Genomic DNA, 10894 nt, shown 5'->3' with positions numbered 1-10894 from the left:
AGCTGGAGGGGTCCTCTTGGAGACAGAAGTCAACACTAGAAAGAGGAGCTTGTCCCCAAAGAGATGGCTCTAGGCAGGCCAATAAGGCAAATCATGAACCTCCTTTTGGTATTCCACAAAATTTGCATATAACAAAAAGTACAAATTTAGTAAAAAAAAAATAATAATAATAAAGGTGGGGGGGAGTGAGATGTGGGGAAAAAAAAAAACACAAGAACAGGAGACAAGTGCAGAATTCTTTTTTTATGCTGTAAGTTATATACCTTTTTTAATCTACCAAAACAGCACTAATTGAAATTTTCAAATGAATGGCCTCTGGATACATGACACTGAAATTCTGCCAGGCCTCCACTAAGATACCAGTAGCTTTTTTTGCTTAGTCATTATGTTATATTGTCATTGAAATCTTTACTGCCTTTTCATTCCAGATCATGGGGGTTGGTTACTCTTCTGTGGAGACTTGCAATTCAGTCTAGGATATGTCAACCTCCCCCTCATTTCAAGGAAGAAGTACAACTCCAGAGTTGAAGAAACAATAGATATGAGTAGCAGGGAACTCCTCCATCACAACCAAAATCTCCTTGGAGGTAAAGTTATTAAAGTTTGATGTATTTGACAATTTGAGAAAAAAAAAATGTGATGCTGTTTCTTGAGGCAGGAACAAATCACCACCTCCCACAGTAATGATAGACTTTTCCCTAAGAGCTGACAAAGACAATCATGGAAAGACATTCATCAGCAGGGTGGGCGAGAAAAAAATGACTCAGGTATTGTATTTTCTGTATTTTAGTCAGGGAATGCATCACTCTGCAGATGGATCTAATTTAGTCATGTTATGGAAAACCAAACACAGTTCTGGTCCATAACAGTACTAGCCAGCATTATTTGAGGCCAGTAAGTAACAGGTAAAACTCAGCAGTGGCCACAGGACAGGAAAAGGTGAATTTTTATTCCAATCTCAAAGAAGGACAATGCTAAAGAATGTTCAAACTACCATACAATTGAGCTCATTTCACATGTTAGAAAAATTATGCTCAAAATCCTTCAAGCCGGGCTTCAGTAGTACGTGAACCAAAAACTTCCAGATGTACAAGCTGGGTTTAGAAAAGGCAAAGGAACCAGGGGTCAAATTGTCAACATTCATTGGATCATAAAGAAAGTAAGGGAATTACAGAAAAATATTTTTTAATACTTCTGCTTCATTGACTATGCTTAAGCCTTTGACTGTGTGGATCACAACAAACTGTGGAAAATTCTTCAAGAGATAGGAATATCAGACCACCTTACCCATCTCCTGAGAAATCTATATGCAGTCAAGAAGCAACAGTTAGAACTGGGCATGGAACAACTGATGGATTCAAAATTGGGAAAGGAGTATGACAAGGTTGTATACTGTCACACTGTTTATTTAACTTATATGCAGAATGAGTGAGTGAGTGATTGTTGCTCAGTCATGTCCAGCTCCTTGCAATCCCTTGGACTGTAGCCTACCAGGCTCCTCTGTTCATGGAATTCTTCAGGCAAGAATACTGGATTGGGTTGCCATTTCCTTCTCCATATAGAAAGTGAAGTCACTCAGTCGTGTCCAACTCCTTGCGACCCCATGGACTGTAGACAACCAGGCTCCTCCGTCCATGGAATTTTCTAGGCAAGAGTACTGGAGTGGGTTGCCATTTCCTTCTCCAGGAGATCTTCTCAACCCAGGGATCGAACCAGGGTCTCCTGCATTGTGGGCAGATGCTTTACTATTTGAGCCACCAGGGAATCTCTCCATATATGCAGAGTACATGATGTGAAATGCCAGACTGGATGAAATCACAAGCTAGAATCAAGATTGCCAGGATAAATATCTACAACCTCAGATATGAAGAAGATACCACTCTGATGGTGAGAAGTGATAAGGATGAAACAGAGTGAAAATGCTAGCTTGAAACTCAACATGAAAAAAACTAAGATTATGGCATCCAGTCCCATCACTTCATGGCAAATAGAAAAAGTGGAAGTGGTGACATATTTTCTTTCTTGGGCTCCAAAATTACTATGAACAGTGACTGCAGCCATGAAATTAAAAGATGCTTTCTCCTTGGAAGGAAAGCTATGACAGACTCACACAGTATATTAAAAACCAGAGACATCACTTTGCCGACAAAGGTCTGTAGAGTCAAATCTATGGTTTTTCTAGTAGTCATATACCCATCTGAGAGTTGGACCATAGAGAAGGTTTAGTGCCGAAGAATTGATTCTTTCAAATTGTGGTACTGGAGAAGATTCTTGAGAGCCCCTTGGAAGAGCAAGGAGATCAAATCAGTCAATCCTAAAGGAAATCAACCCCAAATATTCATTGGAATGACTGATGCTGAAGTTGAAGCTCCAGTAATTTGGCCACCTGAAGGGAAGAACTGACTCGTTGGAAAAGACACTGATGCTGGGAAAAATTGAAGGCAAAAGGAGAAGGGGGAAGCAGAGGGTGAAATGGTTAGATAGTATCACCAACTCAACGAACATGAATTTGAGCAAACTCCGGGACATAGTGAATGACAGGGGAGCCTAGCGTGCTGCAGTCCATGGGATCACAAAGTGTCGGACATGACTGAGTGACTGAACAACAACAGATGTAACAAGTATGGTGCATATATTAGCTGTAATTCTGACTCAATTCCTTCATAGCTGTACATTTTTAAATTTTATTATAAGTCACCTGTACTCTCAGAGAGTAAGTAATTACTTGAGATCACATGGATAGCAATCACCCCAACACTACCTTCATACCCTTACTGAGACCTATGCTAAAAGGTTGGCTGGGTAAACTAAAACACATCCAAAGAAGCCTGGAAATTTCTCACTCATTCTCTGCAGGTAGCTGAGGACCTGGAAAACAGAAATGCCTTATACTTTACTAGAGGAATAACTCAAGTTATAATGAGCAGAACAAGTTAAGCAGTATAATCCCAGAAGACCATAAGCAGCAACAGTGTTTGAGAACAATCACAGAGAATAGAATAATCTAACAACGTCTACACAAGTAAGGAGCTGCTTATTCATACCCCATCTAGAAGGCACTCTTTCTGGAAGAAAACAGGCACGAGACCTTTCTGTAGTTTCAGTAGTTCACTGTCAACAGGAGAGACCCATAGTGCTGCACGATATGTAGATGCCTTCCTTATTTATGTAAAAGTCATTGGTGACAGACGTTGCTCAGAACACAATGAAAGAAGTAAGCCTCTTTCAAAACGAAGTGACTACAGCCACCATTTAAATATTGAACTCTGAGCAATTTCAGACGAGAGACTCTGCAAGCATCCCAGCTCAGGACAGAAGTAACACAAGAGTAGATATGAACATTGAATAAGAATCAAGAGAACATAGACAGCAAAGCAGGAGCAGTGGGGTTCAGTGAGGCCTTGGGTCAGACTAGATTCAGCGCATTCACTCCTTACTTAAAGATAACTTGTTCTGCTTCTCATATAGCCATTTATGTTGCTTGTTGAATATTTACTTGCACTAAAGGCGGCAGCAGAATAAATGGGATACGGTAATTTTTTCCTCCTATGTAAGCACTCACTCTCAATGAATAAGTACCATCTTTAATTGTGGTGTAAGGGACCTCATATACAGACAGCTGACTTAACCACTCAGCCATGCTATCTTATTGTATTTTATTTTTCTCTTTCATCCCCACTCCTGCTCTAAGAATCCTCCCTCCCTCCTATGGGCACCCACTCTGTTGAATTTTATACATCATCTACATGCTTATGTCATTGTAAAACCATAGTTCTAGAACTTCCCTGGTGGTCCAGTAGTTAAGTATCTGCCTGCCAATGCAGAGGACACAGATTCAATTCTTGGTGTGGGAAAACTCCACATGCCACAGAGCAACTAAGCCTGTAAAGTTCAAATACTGAAGCCCACTAGCCCTAGAGCCCATGCTCTGCAACAAGAGAAGCCACCTCAATGAGAAGCCCATGCACTGCAACAAAGAGCAGCCCTCACACGCCCCAACTAGAGAAAGCCTGCCTGCTCAACACAAAGACCCAGCGCCCCGAAAATAAAAAAGGAAATTTGTAAAAAAACTAGTTCTGCATATACGTGTGTGTGTGTGTGTGTGTGTGTGTGTGTGTGTTTGTATGCTCAGTTGTGTCCAACTCTTGGAGACCCCATGGACTATAGCCCATCAGGCTCCTCTGCTCTTGGGATTTTTCCCAGGGAAAAATGCTAGACTGGGTTGCCACTTCTTCCTCCAGGGGATCTTCCCAACCCAAGGACTGAACTCATGTCTCCTGTGTCTCCTGCATTGGCAGGCAGATTCTCTACCACTAAGCCACCTGGGAAGCCCGTGTGTGTTTGTGTGTTGGGGTGGGAGTGGGGGTTAATTTAGAAATGATATTATGTTCTATATCTTGCTCTGCTTTTTCCAGTTTCTTTTTCATTTTACTAAGCAACAATGTTTTTAAGATCTCTGTATATGCCATACATATCATTATTTCACTGCTTCTGAATATTGCACAATACTCCTCAGAAGGCATTTCCTCTTTTCACTTATCCACCCCACTAGTGATAGACAATCAGATTACCCTACTTCCACAGATATTCTCATATAGGTGCTCTATAAACCCATGAGTTTTTCTGAAGCAAAAACAGAAGTGACATTTTTGGATCTTCAGACGTGTGTGTATTTCATTTCAGTAAATCCTGAAGGAGCCCCTTCTCAATGGCTGCATCAGTTTCTACTCCCACTAGGAGTGCTTCCTCTTTCCCTACATTCTCATTAACTCTGTGTTCTATAATTAGTCCTTTTTTGCTGAACTTACATATGTTGGATAGTATCTTATTTCAGTTTGCAGCGACTGGATGACAAATGAGGTCGATCTTTTCTTCCTATGTGTGTTAACCAATTCATATTTGTTCTTCTTTGATTGCCTGGTCTTCTTTTCTTTAAACCACCTAGGAGTTTCTACCTTTTTCTTACTGATTTTTCTGAAGTTCCTTTATATTCTAGATATTAACACCTTGTCACTTTTACATTGTGAACATCTTCTCCCAGTCTGTCACTTGTCTGTTAACTTATTCTATGGGTCTTCTGTCATCTTTATAAAGTTCCAATTAAAAAAAAAAAACCTTGACTACTGCTATAATTATATTTTAGAGCAAGATGAGTCCTGACAGTTGCAATGAGGATTTGGTATCCACAATGGGCAGACTAGATAACTATTTTAGAGTGTGGTCCCAGGGAAATATATTCCAGTCTGGCTGCCACATTTTAAAAACATTTGGGGACTTCGCTAAACTCAATTTATTTTACAGCTGATGCTTGTCTGCCTCCATTTCCCTAAGACAAACTATTCTGAAACTACAGATAAATTAAACCCATAGCTTGTTGGTGATCTCATCTTTAAAAATTTCTCACTGCCTCATCCCTAACCCCTGACACAACAGGGCACACACTTTCTCAGAGAGCTCACACTTCTTTCACAAATATTATATCTTTCATGATGACTATACTTTGAAGACTATTGCACCCACTCTTGTATATCACTAGAATGTGCTTCTCTGCTCAAAAATTCTTGTTTTGGTCAACCTCTCTGCATGGAAGTCTCATAGATTCTTGACCTTCTTAAATCAAGTTTGCTGGAGCACTCTCCCACATTTCCTTGATCCAGAAAAATCCCCTTGTGTTATGCATGGACCTCAACCCAATGGCTGCATGACCCAACATACATTTTTTCCCCATCATATCATGCTACTTTCTCCCATCCAGGCTGACTTGAATCATTCAAGAGAAACAAAATAGCACCTTATCATAGGAACTGTCATCTGGACCAGAAATTGTACTTTGAGAAAAAGCATTAATTATAACAAACTATACAAAATTACTCTTAAAATACCTACAACCAGAGGAATTCCCTGGAGGTACACTGCTGGGGCAACTACAGCTTCCATCCCTGGTCGGGGAACTAAGATCCTGCAAGCCATGTGGTGTGGCCAAAAATAAATTAATTAAACAAAATACCTACAACCAGCAATAATTTACTTAGCATATAAAGTACAAAGTGATGGCTCCGCAAGACCTCTGTATATTCTATTTCCTTCACCTTCTTTCATCTCAAAATGTGGGGCTTCGATTTTGAGCGACACAGTGAAGGCTTAAAGCATTATCAAATGGTATGTATACTAGCAATCTCCAGGCCTTTCACCTTGAGGAAGAAAAAAGCACTAGGAGTTGGCCTGGCCTCACAGCTAGGCCTGGGAGTTCTGTTGGACATGAACAATTTCTCCAAACATCGATATCAGACAAGCCATTCTGAGGCTGCAGTGCACTGAGACAAAAACAAGCCATTCCACAGTCATGTCAAAAACAATATGAGAATATTATCCAAGTCACAAAATATTAAACAGCCCAACTTGTTCAACTACAGGTATGCTCATGGTTTTTTTTTTTTTTTTTTTGGCTGGAGAACATCAGAATTTCATTAAATTCATGAAATATTGATAGCATATAGTATAGTGAGAAAAGCATAGACTTTAGGATTCTGACTCTACTTCTTGTTGGCTTTATTATTTGAAAGTGTTACTTGATTTGTCCAAATCTCATTTTTTTCATTCATCAATTAGATTAACTTAGATTGCTCAAAAAGTCTGCAAATATACTTCATATGGGTTTTTCGAGCAGGTCCTCCGTGGACAGCCAAGCAGATTGTGCACAGCACGACTCCAATGGACACCATTCACTTGGACCTGGAATCATTTGTATAGTAGTCCTCTATGAAATGGGCTTCCCTGGTGGCTCAGAGGTTAAAGCATCTGCCTGGAATTCAGGAGACCTGGGTTCGATCCCTGGGTCAGGAAGATCCCCTGGAGAAGGAAACAGCAACCCACTCCAGTACTGTTGTCTGGAGAATCCCATGGAGGGAGGAGCCTGGTAGGCTACAGTCCATGGGGTCACAAAGAGCTGGACACGACTGAGCGACTTCACTTTCACTTTCACTTTCCTCTATGAAAAAATGTAAGTCAGGTGGTTGGCATCATATCTCTCTTGTGTTAGAGGCACAAGAAGTAGTAACTAGAATCACAAAACATGCTTGAGTTTGTATCAGAGTCAGCATTGTCCTAAGTATCAGTACTGCCCTTCTAATTGAGTAAGTGGCTGCCTACTGATGTGATTCAATTAGTAAAATCAACTCAAAACAGGTGCCAAGACAGACACAGAGAACCGACTCATGGTTGCCAAGGGGGAGGGGGAATGGGGAAGGGATGGACTGAAAGTTGGGATTAGCAGATACAAACTAGTATATAGAGGATGGATAAACAACAAGGTCCTACTGTGTACACAGGGAACTATATTCAATATTCGGTGATAAACCACAATGGAAAAGAATATGAAAAAGAATGTAATGTATGGATATGCATAACTGAATCACTTTGCTGTACAGCAGAAATTAACACAACATTGCAAATACTTGAATAAAATAATTGCTTTTAAAAAGAGGTGCCAAGAAACTAGTACCTACAACAAAAAAAGAAGCAGTCAGCTGATACAGAGAACAAACTAGTGGCTACCAGTGGAGAAAGGGAAGAGGGTGGGGCAGTATAGGGACAGAGAATTAAGAGGTACAAACTATTAGGTATAAAATATGCTGCAAAGATATATTGTACCACATAGAAAATATAGCCAATATTTTTATAATAAATGGAGTATAACCTCTAGAAATTGTAAATCACTATATTGTACACCTGTAAATATAATACTGTACAGCTACCATACTTCAATTAAAAAATATATTCATATATTTCCCCAAAAAAGGCACCAAGAGCACCATCTGGCCTACACATAGAGGATTATAAAATACCCAGCATCCCATAATCCAGACCCAATGTGATAAAAACTGACGCCTTCTCCTTGAAGACCATAAGCCACAGGAATGATAGCAATAGTATGACATCTCCAGTTTACAAACCTTTCCATCCCTTATTTCTTTTACTCCTCACCTTCTCTTGTCAAGGTAAGTATCTAGGGAATGTACTTAGGACACCTATTTCACAGACAATAAAAATATGTTCAGAAAGGTACAGTGACTAATTCAAAAACATACATCAACTCTGTGCAAAAGCAAGATACTAACCCAGATCTTCTGACCCCAAACCCACCGCTCATTAGCAACAACACACACACTAGATTCTCAGTACTGAGAACATCTGATTGCAAGTGCCAAGCTCTTGGGATGTTATGAGAAAGCTTCGAGAGGGCCCTCGCTAATGGTATGATGTCCACACAGCAAATGAGGACACTGACGCCACAAGAGGTCATCTTAGGTGTTAGTCTAACATCTGTAAAATGGACTCGATTAGCCACCTCCCAGCTGTGACATGTGAAGATTTAATGATGCTGTAATGAATGCAACCACCCAATCAGTATGCTTAGTACACCACTGATAGTACCTCTTTGGCTGGCATACTTCTTTGATTTCTGAATTATCGATCAATCTCCTCCAGATCCTAGTTCCAAAGGAAGGAGAAAGGAAGGCTAACACAGATCAAGCACCTGCTAGAGAAGGTGCAGTGGCAAGTGACTGGCAAGAATTATCTCACTGAAATCTCGCAACAAACCTGTGGGATAGGTGTTATTTTTGCCATTTAATGGATAAGGAACTGAGGCTAAAATGTTAAGTCCCTTAGCCACACTCTCAAGGAAAGTGGAGTCAGGATTTTATAGTAATACCAGACTATGTAACTCTAAATTCCAGGCACAGTCCACTTACCACCCTGCTTGCCAAACATGAAAAAGTGGAAACATGTCAAGCCGGTCTGAAAATGAGCACAGGGAAGCACACTATGTTACCCCTTCCTCTTCTAAATGCCTATTTCAAAGTCACTTTTACTTTCCAGGGGGCTTCAATGTCTTCATTTAAAATACTGGCTGGTTGGGACTTCCCTGATGGTCCAGTGGTTAGGACTCTGCACTTCCACTACAGGGGACACAGGTTTGATCCCTGACCAAGGAACTAAGATTCCACACAGCATGGCCAAAAAAAAAACAACAAAAAAAGCTGAGTTTACCTATAATTAGATTCTCAGCATAATCAGAAACAGAACTGCCCCACCTCTGAGGAGCACCTTTCACCTGCTGCTAGACTCTCTTCTTTAAAAAAAAAATTCTAGCAGTTAACATGGGGACTATAGCCAATATTTTGTAATAACTACAAATAAAATGTAACCTTTAAAACTTGCATCAAAGGTTTTATAAATAAATTTAGTCATATAATTTCTAAATTATAAATAAATAGAAAATTGTGGCTAGTGACATGAATTGTCAGCAGACTAGCGGGAAAGATAGTGAGAGATCCTGAGCCAGAATGACCAGAATGGTTTTTCCAGTAGTCACATGTGCATGTGAGAGTTGGACTATAAAGAAAGCTGAGCACCGAAGAATTGATGATTTTGAACTGTGATTTTGGAAAAGACTCTTGAGAGTCCCTTGGACTGCAAGGAGATTAAACCAGTCACTCCTAAAGGAAATCAGTCCTGAATATTCACTGGAAGGACTGATGCTGAAGCTGAAACCCCACTACTTTGGCCACCTGATGCAAAGAACTGACTCATTGGAAAAGACCCTGATGCTGGGAAAGATTGAGGGCAGGAGGAGAAGGGGAGGACAGAGGATGAGATGGGTGGATGGCATCACCAACTTGATGGACATGAGTTTGAGCAAGCTCTGGGTGTTGGTGATGGACAGGGAAGCCTGGTGTGCTGCAGTCCATGGGGGTGGTAAAGAGCCAGACACGACTGAGCAATTGAACTGAACCCTTAGAAATTATGTGGGATAATTTCAGACAGTAAAGAATTTGCCTACAATACAGGAGACCCAGGTTTGACATCTGGGTTGGGAAGATCCCATAGAGAAAGAAATGGCAACCCACTCCAGTATTCTTGCCTGGGAAACCCCATGGACAGAGGAGCCTGACTGGTTACAGTCCATGGGGTTACAAGAGTCAGACACGACTAAGCAACTAACACTTTCATTTTCTAATAAACTATTGTTTTTAAATGACAAAATCTGGGATATTTGTCACACAGCAGGAAATAACTAACTCAGGGAGCCTTTGAGGGATGACTGATTCTTTCAATGTCACCTACACATTAGCCACAGAATGAGGTCTGAATGTCACCCCTTCACTCTTTACTCCCCCAAGTTGCCTCCACAGAAGGCTTATTCCTCACACGAAGGAAAGCACTGCCAGTCATTAATGTACAAGAGCATCTCCAAGCTGAGGGACAAGAGGACCGAGGACCCACAGGATGGGGAGGATTAAGGGAGAAGTAAGGGAGGGAGATGTTAAAGAACTTGATTCACCTTGGCTTTAGGTTCACCTCTGCTGAGCATTCTCTGAAGCCACGTCTGTTTTTCAGGAGGAAGGAACAGGAACCGTTCACTGAAAGGGCCCGCCTAAACCAGGCGCCACGCAAAATGCTGGCTTGAGTTGTCTCATAGCAGGAGACCCTGAGAAGGGACACAGTGCTGCCTGCTGCCGCCGCAGCAGAAAAACTGACCTGGAGAATCTCGGAGCAGGCAAAAGGAGCCAGGAGACCACCAGCCCATAGTATATCATAAAACTAACTTGGGAGAATTTGGGAGGAACCAATGGGTGGGAGCCATGGTGATTGCAGCCATGAAATTAAAAGACGCTTACTCCTTGGAAGGAAAGTTATGACCAACCTAGATAGCATATTCAAAAGCAGAGACATTACTTTGCCAACAAAGGTCCGTCTAGTCAAGGCTATGGTTTTTCCAGTGGTCATGTATGGATGCGAGAGTTGGACTGTGAAGAAGGCTGAGGGCCGAAGAATTGATGCTTTTAAACTGTGGTGTTGGAGAAAACTCTTGAGAGTCCCTTGGACTGCA

Source organism: Bison bison, unplaced genomic scaffold (assembly GCF_000754665.1).
Source record: "Bison bison bison isolate TAMUID 2011002044 unplaced genomic scaffold, Bison_UMD1.0 scf7180017864141, whole genome shotgun sequence".
Classification (NCBI taxonomy): domain Eukaryota; kingdom Metazoa; phylum Chordata; class Mammalia; order Artiodactyla; family Bovidae; genus Bison; species Bison bison.
The sequence above is the reverse complement of the archived record's forward strand: the minus strand, read 5'-3'. Positions refer to the sequence as shown.